This window comes from Drosophila serrata, unplaced genomic scaffold (genome assembly GCF_035046125.1).
Source record: "Drosophila serrata isolate PLE 108 unplaced genomic scaffold, ASM3504612v1 contig_302, whole genome shotgun sequence".
Lineage (NCBI taxonomy): Eukaryota > Metazoa > Arthropoda > Insecta > Diptera > Drosophilidae > Drosophila > Drosophila serrata.
Genome location: NW_028257200.1, coordinates 374,664 through 392,159, shown reverse-complemented (window position 1 = coordinate 392,159; position 17,496 = coordinate 374,664). Strand labels below are relative to the sequence as shown.

General features: G+C 38.3%; 1 protein-coding gene across 5 annotated transcripts in view; it reads left to right on the top strand.

Annotated features, from left to right (window-relative positions):
* RapGAP1 (Rap GTPase activating protein 1) overlaps positions 1-17,496 on the top strand; it is a 181,261-nt gene that overhangs the window by 147,023 nt on the left and 16,742 nt on the right. The window lies entirely within an intron of this gene.

Genomic DNA, 17,496 nt, shown 5'->3' with positions numbered 1-17,496 from the left:
CCAATTTCGTTTACTATACACTCGTTGTTGTGACAACAAAAACATTATATTGCGGATACATTTCCATTAATTAAATGCAATTTGGGCGTTTGTAATTGATGTTGTTTGTCGTTGTTGTTTCACTCTTTTTTAGAACTTTTTGTGGTTAGTCACAAACGTGTTTGCTGCACTTTTTTGTGGGTGTTAAAGAATAATGCAGCTTACAGGCAGCCCAAAAATAAATCATTTTAATTTGCGGTTTAATTAGCAGAATGGGCAGCTAATTATTGAACAGGAATTGAGACAATTAAACCCTGAATTACGGAATCGATTTCCAGGGTCTATGCTTACGAAATAATAAATTAAGCTAAATGAAATGATAATTTACAAGATTAAATTTGAAACTGTGGATTTTATATAATTTATGAAACGTTGTGCCACTACATATATATGAATAACTGGAAATTAATGATTATATCTTTATCTATATAAAGAATATCTCATTTATGTTAGATATGCGTCATGCAGATATAAAGTATATATTAGATTATTATAATAGCCTGAATTTCAATTATTTTCCAGTTTTAAAGCCACTGAACTTGAGTCTCTTTAGTGATCTTTAAAGTTTAAGCTCACTGCTTGCTGCCTTATGTTGCACTTTAATTCTCCCCCTTTTTAATGCCCTCGATAATGGCTCTTTTGAACTGCCATCCCATCAAAATTCGTTGTGGGCTCTGTTTCCCGAAGCATTCTCATTGGGGGGATCGGCGGCAGCTTATCAACATCAACAGCCACCGAATATGGCTCTTTTTTAATACCAAAATACAAAGCTGAATGAAAAACGCTCTCGTTTTATTTGTAATTTCCATAAAAATGCGGCTCATTTACACACGAGTTGTTCTGACTCTCTCGTTTGTTTGCTTTCAAGTTGCTTAATTTAAATAAAGTCAACTGCGATAACACACATGTGTTGTATGTTGAGCGATGCTTTTGTAATTTTGTGTAATTTTCATGTCGCAAGACAACAAGAGTGCCTCCTACAAATTGTTTGTTTGTGACTACCTAGAAAGTTTCAGAATCGTTTGGTTTTCGATTGGAAAAGCAACTATGTTAGTGGGGCTGTAAAAAGAATTGAAAAATATGGAAAGAAAGAGGGCCTTCGGTTGACACATTTCGTATAAATCACTCGGCACAGCCTCTCCGCAGCGAAAGCGGAATCGAGTTTTGGTCGCCAGAGCCCAGGGAACCAATGATGATGATTGGACTCTTGATTGTGATTGAGTCTCAGATTGTGATTGTGTGCTGGTGGTGATTGTGATTGCATTCATCATCATCATTATGGCCATTAGCCGCATTCTCCGCTCGCGGAGCCGCAAGCTTTTACCTACGCACTTTTACTTCTGGCCGAGCTTCTTTCTCTCAGTCTTCGTATCTCAAAGATACTTGACTTGGCTTGGCTTAACTTTCGCCATTCTCGCAGATAGATCGCACGCTCCAATTGAGGTTTTTAGCCGCAGTTCTCCGCAGTTGGATTCCCCCAATTGTTCCCAAAATTGTTATCGCCACCTTGAATTGAATTGTACATTCCTTTATCTCTTGAGCTATTTTATCCGCATTTAATTCATTTTATTTGCGGTCTCGCACACACACACACACACTCTTGTGTTATCTTTTTGGGGCCCCGTTCAGTCTGCTCTGATGATATAGATGATGATGAGGTTGAAAACAAAAAAAAAACCAACAAACTTTCGCTGCTTGCTTAGCAGATACTTTTGTATCTTCATCTTACGCCGCCCTCTCTGACTCGTTCGATTTCGTAAGCATTCCACACATGTGCCGGGCTCTTGTCCCTTTGTATCTGCGAGATACTTTCAATGCCTATACATCAGCTGGGGAAATTTCTTGCTGCGTTTGATGTCAAGGTTTCCCCCGACTCGGAATTAGCCGGGAAACACTTGAAATGGTTTGAGAACAGAGTCTCCTCTTCTATACCGAAAACCTCCTGCTGTGAATGCACTTTAGATTACTAAAAGAAGTAACTTCTAAATACCATGTACATTCTATATAATATTAATATTAATATTTCATTTAGTATCATACAAGTATTTCTTTCTGTGCCTGAGGGTGGAGAATTCTGAAACCGAGAACGAGTTGAAGAAACCGCCTCAAGGTCTCTCGGAAACGCTTTCGCTTTTTGTCGCCACTCGAAGACTGTCTGCCCTTAAATGGCTCTCATGTAACTAACGATCGTTGTAGAGGTAACTCCCTATACCTGGTACTATATATATATATGTAATACCCTCCTTTCCTGTATATACTATATCTCCCCATGAAATAATGCATATGGATTGCAGTTGAGCTGGAGGAGCGTGTCTTGCATAATGGCTGACGATTAATGGCTACAAAAAAAGAGGAGAAAAATAATTGGAGGCGAGGAGATGTGAAGAGAGACTCCTTTTCTGTCTGCCACTCTTGTGTGTATTTTGTTTTTTTTTGTAGTGATTCATGGCCTGTGGTTCTGCTTCATTTAGTCAATCGTTCAGTTAGTCAATTGTTAAAGCCACCGCGAGCACTTCCTTCTTGGAACGACCATCACCGGATATCCATTTTGCATTTTGCATTTTGCAAAAAAAGGGAATATATATTTATGTAGCACTCTTTGACAAAAGACCATCATGACCATGATGATGTTTGAGTCTGATGACGATTATGATGCCATGCCTCAGACTGATTAAATGCCAACAACAAAGCCCACACAAGAGGCAGTCACACAGAGAGAGAGAGAAAAAGAAAGAGAGGGGAAAGTTGGTAGGGGAAAAACTCCAGACAGAGGAAAACCCACACTGGAAAATGCTCTCTACTGAAGGAGGCAAAAATATGGTGAAACATATAGAAACACAGATAAGAGCAGGTAGTGCCTGAGATCCTATATAAGCGATAAGGTCTGTAACTGATAGATCAATGAAGTCGGCAAACAAGGGAACCAGAAGAAGAAAGTAGCCTTCGATAGGGATTTCCAAGAAGTACTTTCCAGAGTAGCTATCACTCAAAGATCTAGATAAGGTTTTAGGGTAGGTAGGAAAAGAAAATCAACAGACCACCATTAAGTTCAATGCTAACTGAAAAATTACCTCAAAGTGTGATAATTTAGGTAAATAATTGGATTTTGTTTACGTAAATAATGAGGAAATTAAAGTGATATAAAAAGAAATTCATTACATGAAGTAAGGCATGGTATTAACTCATTTCTTTAAATTAGAATTAAAAGTAAGGTTGACTTAAACCCTTTACCTTATCATTTCTGCTTTATATTATTATTATTTTTCTTACTTTCTTTGTAATTTATCGCCAGTAAAAGTAATTCCCCCCGTAGTTCTTGTGATTCTTACATTTTATATTTCCATTTCCATTTACCATATCATATTCCAAAGTGCTGGGGCCACTTCTTAACCCCTACCTCACACGTTTCTTTCTCCATTTTTAGCACCACCTCCCCCTTTGCTTTTAAACCATTCACATTCACATTCACATTGGCAACAATTGTGGGGTCTTTACATACAATTCCATATATAGATATGGCACATACATTGCATATTCATATACAATATATATATATACTATATCCAAAGTAATGGCAACAAATGCGATGACAATGCGGCATTAAAAAGCATGAAAAGCCAAGCCAGCAAATGCTGCTGTTATTTAGCTTCTTTTTTTTTGTGGCTACTTTATTGTGTAATGTTTAAAAGTTGTTGTGTGTTGACGACATTGACTTGCCAGGCAAGAGTGTAAATAATAAAAAATGAAAATATGAAATTGGGTAGTAGAGGTGGGTAAAAAACAATGCTCAGTTTTTGTGGAAGCTTTGGCCAAACATTGACACTACCTTAACATGGTTTTCCGTGAGCCCCACAATTGCCCCCAAAGTTTCGCTCGGTGTATATACATTTCTCGCCGTGATAAGATACGAATTTTCGAGGTCTTCTTGTCTTTCTTTATTTGCCTTAAAAGATATAATCATTTCTTTGTTGATGTATACAAATTTAGACTAAAGAAAAGGTCGTGTATTATTTTTATATATTTCTTGTCTTTAATTATTAAACAATTTTCGTGTTTGGAAGAAAGAAAACACTTTTTGGCAGCTGCCTAAAAACAAAAAACAAAAAATCTTGACAAATTGTGAGCTGACAAAATTGCGACAGTCGATGTCAACTGTTGACAAATAAAGTGGTGGGTTATATGGCGAAATCGGTTCTAGGAATGGGATATATATATCTATATATCTTCATGCCATCCCACACACCTTTTTGTTTTGGAAATTATGAAATGCCTACACGAAATTTTACAGTTTCTCAGAGATACAAAAAAAGTTTCACTCTAAAGAATCTGTGGCTCTTTTGTGTTGACTATATCTTTTGTTTGAAGAGACCAGAGAAAAGTAAAAGTTGTTTCACTTCTCATTATGTTGGATCATAAATAAGCTCAAATATTTCAACTTAATATTCTGTTAATACTTTTATTATGTCGTCGGAGATTTTCACTTTGTCTTTTTTATATATGTATATGCAAAACTATTTCGATCTCGATCGATTTATGAATATATATACAGCGATTTTAATCGCTTTCGCTTTATTTGTTTTCCCCCACAACAAATCGTTTCTAGCGAAGCGGCTTTTCTCAAACAAACGAAACAAAAAAAAAGATTGTTTTTTAATGGCAAATTTGTGAAAATTACTCGCGCTCATTTCAATTTGTAATTAACGAAAAATAGTTGCCATTGTTGCTATTTTATTGCAATTACCTTTGGCAGCCATTGTTCACTCGCTCATTTGGCCTCCGATCGGCGAACTTGGCGCCTTTTGGCTTCGCAGGTTTTTCATTTATTTAATTGTGTTTTTTCCTTTTTTTTCGTTGGCAACGCACTGAAGTTGCCAAATGTTATTGACCCAAATTGAAAACATATAAAAAAAGAGAATTAAACCATTCGAAATAGAACCAAGCAAACAGAGGGGCGAAAAAAGAGTACAACACTGAGAACTGGTGGAGCTAAGTTTTTGGCTTCGACAGACGGGCTGCTAGATGGCCCGATTTATGGCCACATGTTAGTTTATACACTGGGGGCCGACATCGGGCCATTTATATTGCCTGACATTCTGACACGACTCGGCCAAGAGAGTGAAAAATGCCAATGGAGCTCCGACATAGAATGAGGCTGATCAATTTTACTGGCCAACAGATGCGATTCTTGTGGAAGTGACAAATGGCCAACGAAAATAAATACAATTTAATTGAGCTAAAGAAGAGATATTGTTATATGTCAGGGGGTTTTTTCTAGCCAACAAATATTATTTACATATATTGGAAAATAAATAAAAGCAAAAACAAGGCCAACGAACTTTACAAAAGCAACTTCTAAGTATTCCTCATAGCTATGTAATACTTTCTGTCATAAGAAATACCCATCAGACAATCTTATCTTATCTGATTGATTAACATATAGACCCTGACTGCAACATTAGGTAATGGGTATTGTTACCCTTTTCATTATTTCCGTTGCCTTTAATGTTTGCACTTCTCTTGTTGTATTTCTATTTGCATTTCGTGTTATCTGACTCCAAATTTTATTTAAACATTCACAAATTTAGCACATACCTGGCCTAAATAGCAGCAGCTGAGCCAATAGGCTCGGATTTTCCAAAAACCATTGAAAAATGGCCACAAATAAAATTAAATAAAATAAAATAAGATAAATAAATTCCTCAGGCTTGAAGTGGGAAACCTTGTCTCGGTTTGTTTGTTAAACAAACTAATTGCAACATTTTGCATTTCGAGATCGCGCTCTTAATTAGCAAGACGCGATGACAAAAATAGCGATATATCCAAATAACCAAAAAAATAAACTCCAACCGAGACTTGACTTTTACTATCAATTAACATAATTGGCGGCGTCTCCCGATTCGATTATTTGCACAATATAATTTGTCATGATTAAATACATTTGGCTAACTGCAACTGTTTCGCTTAATTGGTATCTTTTGGCTCTTGGAAAAGCAATTTGGGTCACACACACACACACACCGGCGGGGAATTTTACAATTTTCACAGCAAAACGGCAAAAACGGCAAATTTGTTGTTGAGAAGAACTCTATGGAGAAATCTATTAGCCAACTGGCGGTCTTTGAACCCGAACTGCCACTGCCACTCTTTCACCATTTCTCCATGCATCTCCTCTCTCTATATATGAGCCGGAGATTTATGTATATCATAATCATGGCAGGCATAGTAGCACCAGAGGAGGTTACCCCAAAACCACCAAAGGCACTGAGAGTTCAAGTTTGATTAGGTTATTACCTTAGGTTTAGGTTTTAAGAGAATTTAGTGATGGCTTAGATATAAAATTAGAAGGATTAAGGCATAAATTCCATCACTAATAAGAAGTTTCTTTCTAAAAAGCTCCTTAAAAATATAAATCAGCTCTTCCTTCTTGCTTGTGTAATATTTTCGCTTTTATAGGGTATCTCTTGTTCGTTTTTCTTTGCCCCACTTGCTTGGCTTGTTGGCCATATTGCGCATACGCCACGTTAGCCGGGCCTAGATGGCAAGCCAAGATAGTTGCAGGCAGGCAGGCTCCGGCTGCAGTTTTTTCTTTTTATTTTTTGATGTGCAAAAGCAAAGGCAAAAACACAGAGAGCCCAGAGATGAGATGCTTATCCCCAACTGGCCGAGATGAGATGGCTTGGGGAATCATTTTGCGGCTGTGTTGTCTTCTGGCCATGCTTTGTTGTCTTTGTTTTTGGCCAGGACGGGACTGGGCCCGGGCTCGGGAGCAGTGAAAAGTTGCCATAAGCAGCCGCTGTTTGTTTGCTTCCAATGCGTTGCTGACCCAGAAAAACTTTCATACCGCCAGCTGGCAGTAGAATGATATGGTGTGGTTCCCGGGGTTCTCATTCTGCCTCAGGTTTTGGATTCTGTTTCTGTTTCTGCTGCTGTTTCTGTTCCTGGTTCTGATACTGGAATAGCAGAATGCCGCCACTGCAGTGGATCTGGAACAGCTGCAAGTGTTTTTTTGTTGCCTCCCGCGCAACAAGGGTCTTGCCTCGCCTCTTGAATCTTTGTCTGTCATCGCAGCTGAAGTGCAATTGGGAATCGGAATCGATATGGCATATGGTCATGACGTTTGCTGTACAATGGCCACTTGGAACAGGCTGATTTATGTTCTTGGCAGCAGGAAACAAATGCTGGACAGAGCAGTCAAGACAATAGTATATCATAAGGGATTTTAGTAAGACATATTCAACATGATTTAAATAAATTGTTATTATTTAATATATATGTTAATATATCACTTTCTTTTAACCCTTTCAAATACCTCTAAATGTGATAAGATTTGTATCTCAAAATCTGCAGCTCTTTTTGTTAATAACAAACTAGTTTCCCATAAATTCTTATCTTTTTCCTCACACAATTTTTCACTAACTTGTTCAATATTCCACCTCTAACTATCTTTTTTCCAACTCTACGCATTCCATATTATTAATTTTCTGCTCTTTTTATATTACTGCAACATTTCGAGAAGTGGGAATGTGTTTAATGAAAAACTTGTGCCATTAAAAAATTTACATGTACAAAAACCACACCAAGTACAGGTTTCCGTTTGCCTCCCCCTCTTGCAAACGTTAAACGAGTTTTATTTACAAACAATTTTTTACTCATAGTTGATTTCACAGTTCTCGTGTTAAGCGAACAAGTTTTATTTGTTTAAGCCGCTCAAAACGAAGCCCAGCTTATGTAATCATCATTTTTGCAGTGGCTCTCAAACTGCTGAGCAAATATCTTTTGTAAAAATACCCAAGAATTGGATAAATAAACCCTCCGAGTGAGTGAATAATTACAAACAATGTTTGATGATTAGTTTAAGCATACAAATTTAACATTTAATCATTCATTAGTGAGCGATTAGTTGGTATTTAATTATAGAATTGGAGAGAAAAAAACGTGCTTAATTGGGAATCAGGCTTTTTCATTGAGTCTCCCCTTGAAAAAATAGCAGTGACATCATTAAGAATCGAACTTGGTTTAAAGTCTAGGACACAGATTCTTTTCTCTGGACACTTTCTTTGACCGACTTGCATCACTTTCGAATTCTTACTAATTGATTCTCAGCTAGATTCCTTTTGCTTTATATATAATTTTGCATAAAGATTTCGTTGAGATTCGCTCTGGGACATTTTGCTCACTCTCTGTCTTGGCAATTATTTCAATTTGCCTGTCGACTCCGATTGCTTTCTATGACATTTGAAATTGCTGGAAATTGGAAATTGGAATTGCAAGTGCAATTGGCTTGCATTTTTCTCTCTTTGCTCGCTGCTCGCGTTCTGCATTCACAATCATTTGAATTGAACCCCTCTGGCATTTTGCCTTCCTTCCAACAATTTCACTTTGCCGGGATAGAAAGAAAGAAAAAACTTTCATTTTAATTACCCGCGGAGGCAAAAGCATAACAAAATCAAAATCAATTTCAGTTAACTAGCCAAGAGATTGGATTGGAAACCCGACCGCAGATTCAATTTTCAGAGGTCAATTAGCAAAAACTCTTGATGGACATGTGGCAAAACCGGTTTCGGTTCAATTTGTTACAATATTTCTCTATTCACTTACCATTTGAAAGGCATCATAGAGAAAAATATACATTTATTTCTCTGGCGCTTTAGTTTTGCATTGTTTTGTTGTTGCCCAACGAAAAGTCAAACGTGGCTAATTACGAGGCATTGCGATTGCGATTGCCAGCGTCATTGTTTGCGGTTATTTCGTGTGCAAGGTGTGTCTGAGCAGCAGTGAGTATTTGGCGGACACAACACACCGAATCACACACACACACACACCGCACAACCAGCTCACAAAACACTCGCAGAGTCACCCGATCGCAATGGAAGCCACCCACCCAAGTGGCCTTTCGATTGCACTAAGGTTTTCTACCATTCAAAGACACTGGGAAAAATTGTTTCTAACACTAATTAAAAAAGAAATAAATGGGGAACTTGAAATATACATATTACAGTTATATTTAGGAAAATATATTAGGAATCAAATACAACTACGTACAAACGTTCTATAAGTACTGGTTCCTTTACATTTGAATGCATTTCTTTAGAAACTTCAAGCTAAAAATAGGCCTGCTTTTAAATTCCTTTAAACAATGCATACTCCAGAATTAAACAAGCTTGATTTTAAATCCAATTTCTTCCTTTTTCTCCCAGTGACTCATTTCCAATTGTTTAGAAATCAAGCCCTATATCGATACATATAGCTTGTAAATTGAAACCTTAGGTATCCTTCATGCTTGGGTCTGGCTGTCTAGACTTTGTTTTGTATATATTTCTCCTAATTGATACAGGCACACTCGTGAGTTGAGTCACTCTAAAATAAGAGTGTTTTTTTTTAGAACTTAAAATCAAAAGACCAAAAGACCGCTTCTTTGACTCATAAATTTCAAAATGGATAACATTCTATAAAAATGCCCGACAATGTCCCATAAATACTGAACTATACTATAGATTCAAACTATCTATTCATGCTAACCATTCTCATTCTTTTGGTTTCGCTTTGGTATTCAATAAATCTCTTTCCTCTAATTCTTTTGGTCTATTTTCAATCAGAGACGGCCAAGTTCAAATGTCAATGGCAACTAAATTGAGTAAAATAACACAAAATCAACGTTTTGCTAATGGACAGGCAATTTTGCACTCGCACACACAGCACACATACCCGAAGATACAAAGATACACAGATACGAATGTATCTTTAATTGCCGTAAATTGCCTTTGAGCTACGATTTTTACTCTTTCCATGTTATTTTTATTTTTACTGTTTTTTTGCGCCGCTTTCACATCGAGTCAAGTCAATTTACATCCTGCGGAGAAGGACGCGTGGGCGCATAGGTGGCACTAATTCAGTTTCCTGTCCCTGGCGCCTGCTCCTTAATGACAGGCGTCTCGTCGCGTTGCCTCCTCCCTTCCTATGGAGTATAAGTATTTCTGTATTTCCACGAATCCCCTCGGTACAGAGAGTTTTATATTTTCTCTCCTACCTGAGTTTCTAGGGGCTGGGCTCTATCCATGTGTTGATGTCACGTTCGGGATGCGAAGGCAAAACCCTACGGAGTGTGTCTGTAAATCCTCATTACACCATGTCACACGACCCTCTGACTTTCTTGTTTATTTTTTTAGTTAATTGTTTATCGTTGACTCTTTTTGTTTTTGCTGGGTTTGGGTCGTAAAAAATAAATATATTTCTTTGTGAAATGTTTATGGTGAAAACCAGCGCCAGGTAATACAGAATTACCTTGTTTACGATCATTCCTGGCCAAGTATCTTTATACTTTAACAGTCACGTCGAATTCCCTGTTTTTGCACATTTATGAGATAGTTATATATGCATTTTTAGAGGAGGAAAACTATTCTCTTAAATATTATACCATTTCCTACTGATGCCAGCACGTTCCGAGTGCACTAATCGATCAATAAATATTACCTATTTAAATGCATAAAGTTGTTTTCGTTTCTGCCTTATCTTTCGCAAACATTCAGTCACATATTTATGACTGTTTGGCTTAGAACTTTGTGTGAATGCATTCGAGTATTATCAATGCAGCCGGAAATTTTCCACATTTCCCCCCCACATGAATAAATATCAACAAATCGGATACTAGATAAGCGATAAGCCTTTGTCCCGGGTATTTGCATATGATAAAGAAAATCATTATTGATTTTTGCCGACACACCTCCCGAAACCAGATTATTTTTAGGGGAAACAAGCTTATTATCAGTCGTAGAAAAAAGAATAGAGAACAAGGCCTTTCGACCGTAAAAGTATTATATGTGTTTTTGTTTGCTCGCCGGAAAGACAACTTAACTAACAGACAGCGACAAGAACTAAAGGTCGAATGGGCTGTAAACATAAAACAAATGATGCAGTCGTAAAAAAAGAAGCAAAAAAGAAAAACAAGCAAGAAATTCGCTTTGGGTTAAAGAGCTACCTCTGCAGATTGCGCAATTCCCTGGACCACACACAAAAAATCGAGAGGGAAAAAGGAAAAACCCAAGCCAAGTCCAGGTGAAAGCCTTTGCTTCCTTGGCCATTCTGTCAGCTGTCAATTGACATTTATTATAAAACATTTAAATGTCAGCTTCGATCGTTTTGCGGCCAATTGTTTTCCCCTGTCGCTGACTATAAATTTCCAACAGCAGCTGATGATGTTGATGATGATTTGTTGTGGCGGTGGAGATGCTGGGCTCCTTGGGATCCCAAACTCAAACGGACCGTCAAATGGTCAGTTCTCTGTTGTTTTGGTCACTTTTATTTATTTACTTTGTCTTGCCTTTTGTCTCGTTTCATTTGGCCCAACAGATGATGTCATATCGGGCTAGACAAAGGCCGGGTTCAGATCGGTTACCAACTTGCTTCTGAGATGGTTTATGTTTCTTGAGTTTTGAGCCCTAACGGAAATGTTAAGAGCTACTCTGGAAATTAGTAGTAACCTTCTTGGGGTAGGGTAACCTCTACCTTTTAAAATATATAGACATGAGCTGTTTTACGGGTGATTTATGAGCAGTCTTTAGCTGGACAAGAAGCTATTGTTCTAAAGAGTTTATAAGATCTTGGGGGTATTGTATTTCCAACTGAATTTAATAAAGAAAATGTAGGAAATGTTGAATATTTAACAAAATTTAAGTGTAGTAACTTGATTTAGAGTATTCAAACTTTGCTAATCTCTTACCAATTGTATTATTTAACCACTCTTTTGTGTCTCTGGCCGTTTCTTGCCTTTCTGACATGGCTAATTCTGGTCGTTGCTGCATTTGGGCGTTCCAACATATGCTTATTGTAATTTTCAACCGGCGCCTGTGTGCCCAAAAAAGGGGATCATAACTTATAGAGGGGAACTGCGACTGCGACTGCGACTGCCCACCGGCTCAACCCTTTTGCTGTTTTCCATGTTTTTTTCTGTTTTCTTTTTGCTCCATGGCTCTATGATGATTTAATATGTAGGCAACTCGCTTATGACATGGCACCCGGGCCACAAGCCGCAAAACGAGGCGAAAAACAAGAACCCAGAGTGTGTGTGTGTGTGGATGTGAATGGAATAAATGGCCAAGGGGGAGGGAGGTGGCACAAAACAAGGTGTGCCTCTAGAGGAGCTCCAGCACACTATGGCGAATATTTCTCGTTTGCCTGACTCGCCAACGTTTTTGGCCAAAGTTCAGAGAGAGAGAACGGGTAACGTTGGCCAGGGGACATGGCTGAAAAGGAGGCTGACTCCTCCGGCTGTGGTTGACTCATGGAAGTCACGTATGGCCCGCAAAAACTCTGCAGAAAAACAAAAAAGAAAAACCAAAAAGCAAAAAAAAGCTGTGCTCGCATTCGGAACGCGGTATTCGGCGCTTTTTGCCCCGGCACGCCATGTTTATTAATATTTAAATGCAACGAGCCATTCGCCATGCGAACAATTTCAGGCTTGAGTGCGGTCGCTCGACAAAGGAGGGGGTTTTCCCCCGAAAAGTGGGGACCATTTGCGTAATCCTTTGGCAATGCTCTAAATGCAGTGTCGAGAACGTAGTGAGAGTTGTGCAGATCCACAATTTCCACTCCCATTTCCATGGCTCTGCCACTACACATGTTACATTTCTAATGAAGCATGTTGTCCAAGCACGAACATTGCCAAGACTAGCTCTGAACCGCATGTTCTCCCAACTACTCGCACTTATAGGAACCTATTTGAGTTCCAACTCCTACTCCTCCCCAAAGCTCATTCGGGGGCATTTTGGCAGTGTTTGCAAATGATCATCATCATCATTTGTTCTAAAGGGGATTTTCAATGGTTTATTTGGATTCCAGCATTGGGTTAGGTCATGGGGTTGGCTTAGGTCATCTTTAGGGTGTGCAAAATGGATTCTGATACTATGTAAAGGGTATAAAAATAAAGGGATTGGTCTGAGATGATTATAATATATAGAGAAATTATATATAGAGAGTTATATAGATACTGAGACATAGGTCTTAAGGTCTTCCTAAAGAATTGTATTACCAATGGCTTGATCCTTCGTCTAGGAATATAAAGTACCTTCATTTAGGTTTCATTGTAACTTGCTTAATCAATTTTAAATAGTTTAGGGATAGTATTTTATTTCTCCTTCTTTAACCCCTAACTTTCAGTATTTTTCCACTGTGTAATTTCCTTTGATTTTATACTCTTCCCTATCCTTGTTGTAGAGTTCATTTTCCCCAGATTGTGGGCTTGGCCACCTCATTAGCTGCACTTCCTGGGTGTTCAGAGTTTAGAGTTCCGTTGCGGTTCCCATTCGGACTCTTTCCCCTTGAAATGTAACTCCTTTGTGTAGGAAGCCTGCTTAGCTGACCAGATACGTGTATCCAGTGCTCAGAGGATATATATCTTTTGCCACTCCTGGAATCCTGCACACATCCCACATCCGATGGCAATTTGTTATGCTGTATTTCTCCTGTATTTTATATATATTTTTTTGGGACAAGCACTTGAGTTTGTCTGCAGTATCCTGCATATCCCCTCCCTGCACACAGCTGTCTGCTTATTATTTTGGCTTCTCCCTTGGCTATTGTGTACCGACGTGTTCCTTGTTCTTGGAGGCACCTGCTCCTACTCCTCTTCACTGGGGCAATTGTTTCCCATGAAGTGCACTCTGAGTGCGAGTGTGCGTGTGTATCTACTCGGGTTTCCTGCTCCCTTTTGCCTTGCACAAGGATGTTTATCCTTTGCTGCACTAGTTACCCAACGTTACGTTTGCCTCATTTGCATTACAAATCAGTTGGGCAAGTGAAAAATCCTTGCGGCGACCTAGTTTTCCTCTCCTTTTCTCACTCTGTCTCTGTTTAACAGTGCCTGCCAGCAATTTTCGCATCAAAGATTCATTTCGCATAAATCGCTGACCGTTTTTAACCCCGATTTTTTTCTGTTTTCGGTCAACTCCATATTCCCACGTTGTAATAAAAACCCTCAACGAGTGGAATTTATATTTTTTCAGAGGGAAGAAAGAACTGGAAAATAATATTTAGGGATGGGCGTTACCAGCTGCCTGCCTTTTTGAAATGTATTTTTTTATTTTTGCTCACTTCCTTAAATAACACAAAAAACTAAAGCAAAAAATTTCCCCTCTTCTTTCGTTGCAGGTTAGTACCAGATGATGAATGGCCCTTAAAAGGAGGATGGGTCCGAAAATATATAAAAACAGCGAACTCAACCATTTTCTGTGCTCATGAATTATGAGGCAAATCCGATTAGTAAGGGAATGATAAAGCAATAGACCGTCTGCTATTGGAGGTTTTATAATATCCAGACAGATTTTTTAATTTAATTTGCCAAATGTAATTGGTGAGGCATTTATGGCACGTTCCCTTACCCCGAAAAGGATTTAGTTTTGGGAGAGCTAAGCTGTTATGCTTATGCCCAGGCAGGTTTCACTAGACACTGGGGAAAATTTGTGGTTAAAAACTAATAAATAACATTCGAAATTATTGCTCTTCTCCTAGAAGATTCCAAATCTATTAAAATCTTATTTATAAATATATATTTTTAATGATTTTGCCACTCATTAAGACTGCTAATTGATATATCATTTAAAGAATCATACCTTTCTTTTCTACCTGTGCACACAAAAGAAATCTCTTAAGCGGCTTAGGCTATCAGCTGGCTCATAGGAACCAAAGGCAGGCAACTAATCGTTCACCTGGCGGCTTTGGCCTGGGACAGGTGTAGTGCTCAATTAGCCATAAGTCGCTCTCTGTCTTCTTTCCGTTTACTTTTCCCCTTTTGGCAAGCCAAACTTTGGCTTACTTTCACTCCAGCAGGAGAACTTTACTTGTTTTTTGCGAAGAAACAGAATCGATTTCTGTCACAGCTGACAAGTTTTCCATTTAATTTCCCCAGATGATTGGTAGCAAACTATAGGAAAATGCAGAGGGATAACCAATAACCCTCGGGTATCCGCATCCGCATTGACATCCGCATCGCGTGGGAAAACCTTCGAGTTTGCTCTCAACTCTTGTGACAAGTTTTAATTACATGCGACATCCGCTGACATTTTCATGGAGCTGGCCCAAAACGGAAATTACTTTTGGGCCATCTATCCCAGCCAAGTCAACCATTCATTCATCCCATGTTTGGGCCATTTCAAGAATGTTTGCCCACACATTAAGGCAATTGTTTGCTCTCAACCTCAAACTTATCAAAGTGGAAACTCTCCCTGGTTTGAGTTTCATTTTCTCCCCAAGCAGTTAGTGCTCGCAATTAAGCAATTAAGCAAAATGTTGATTAATTAGGCATTGAGTTAATCGCTTGATTTACATGTCAAGTGATTATGTTTTAATATCGCCATCAGTGGATGGTCTCAACATTACAAGGTCATCTTGGAGACTGAGATTAATGGCGATGGGAAATCAAATTTGGTTTATTTCCTTTGCGAATGATGGATGACTTAAATCAAATATTGTTACTCACACTGCACATGATGGGCATGCATTATTTATTGGAATATTTAACTTATTTTTGCCTGACACTATAGTAATGTCTTCATCTCACGCATAGCTTTCGTTTGGCTATCATCATCAGAGGGTATCATCACAATAATTTCTTTATGAGACAAGTTTAATGAACTCCCCGCCTAAGTTTGCTGGCAAAATAGTTCATTAGGCAGCTCCCGGCTTCGGGTTGTTAAGAAAAACTAAAGAAAACTAAAAACACTCCAATGTGGAGGTAATTAAGCCATGTGGCAACTCTGTTCCCATAATTTATGGACTGGCAAATAATTATAATGGTAACACAATGCACAAGATCACATACATATATCTACAACCATATTCTCTGCCATTGTACAAAAGAGTCTTAAATTTTATTGCATTAGGCGACGCAACTTTGTTACTCTTTGATTATGGGAAAATGTCGGAAAAGCTTGCCTTACCTTGCCTTTCCTAACGGTAACCCCGGCTAACTGCAATAGCCACTTTTTTGTCTTGGTCTTTGTGGATTTCCTCGACTCCTATGGTCGCCGTGTGTCTGCCTTGGCAATTATGCAAGTTGAGGTTCTAGAGGCTGCAATTGAGATTGAGACGGCGACTGCCACCAGACAAGGCAACAAATTTAGTCGGTAGAAGGGAGGTGGAGCAGGTGTACACAGAGCGAAAAAGGGGGTTTTACAGGGTCTAAAATTGAAGGTAAAGGGTTTAAGGAAACCCGAAGAAGGCTTTAAATAAATCATATTTAAGTTTTCTTTAAAAGTTCTATAACTTCATTGCGGTATAAAATATTTATATTATTTGAAACATAAAACTGACTATAATTTTCTTCTTGTGCTTAAAGAAATCAAGTCTTTGGTAGTCTTTGGTCACTTGCCACTTGTTTGCATAAGACTGGAATTCTGCCTTGCGTTGCGTCATTAATAAAAATGTCTGGCAATGGCTTAAAATTTATGGCAAGCTTTCTCTGTCTCACTCTCTTGGCCTGGTCAACAGTGGAAAGATGCTTGGCAGCGGGTTTTCCTCATATGTAGTTACCTGTACCTGGAAAACTGTAAGCCCCAAGCGCATGTATGTGTGTGTGTGTGTGGTGTCCCTGCCAAACTGTAATGAATTTTAAATTTACCTCAAGTGAAGATTTATGATGGCTGGCACGCAATTTGTTTGCTCCACTTTGCTATCCAACTGTCCTGGAAATTGTGACACGTGCCCCTAGTCATAATTTCCACCATTTTCCAAGCATTTTTCCTGCCTTAGTTCCTTTTGACTTTGCCCCGTCATTGTCATAAAATAATAAATGCCGCTTATAAACACACATTGTCATGGTGGGGGAGGAGAATATAACCAATCATTAATTCGATTGTGGGACAACTCTGTATTTAGGGTTGCCATCCATTAGTTGGGGGGGGGCTGGCTAAAATGTCAATAAAACTATTGTTGCCCGTGTCGGGGAGTGACCCAGAAAATGGGGTTTGTTGACGTCATGCCAAGAACCAATGAGACTATCAAAGTTTACACTCAAAAAAAAATAGAAAGCTAGCTTTGGGAACCCGAAACTTATATAAATCCTGGCAGAGTAAATCGGTCATATTTAACTGAAAAATGCATTAATTTCCAAAGGGAAAACCTTTTTGTACTACTTTTGAGTAGGTTTATAAATCTGCAAACTCAGTTTTAAATTTCAAAAAGTTGAGATTTTTTCCTAATATTTGCAAATTTTCATGATGTAACCCCTTATAAAATTTTCAAATTTCGAAAATTTATTTTTATACAGAACAAGTCTAAATCGATTCGTCTGCTGTTCCTGATCAAGAATATATTATGTTTATGGGGTCGGAAATGAATCCTTGACTGCATGGCAAGCAGAATTCTTTTGGATTTCAAAAAGTTTGAACTTAATTCCCATTCGATTTAAATAATCATTTTTCCTAAATTTTGTTTTCTGTGCAAAAGGAAGCTACTCGTGCTCAATCA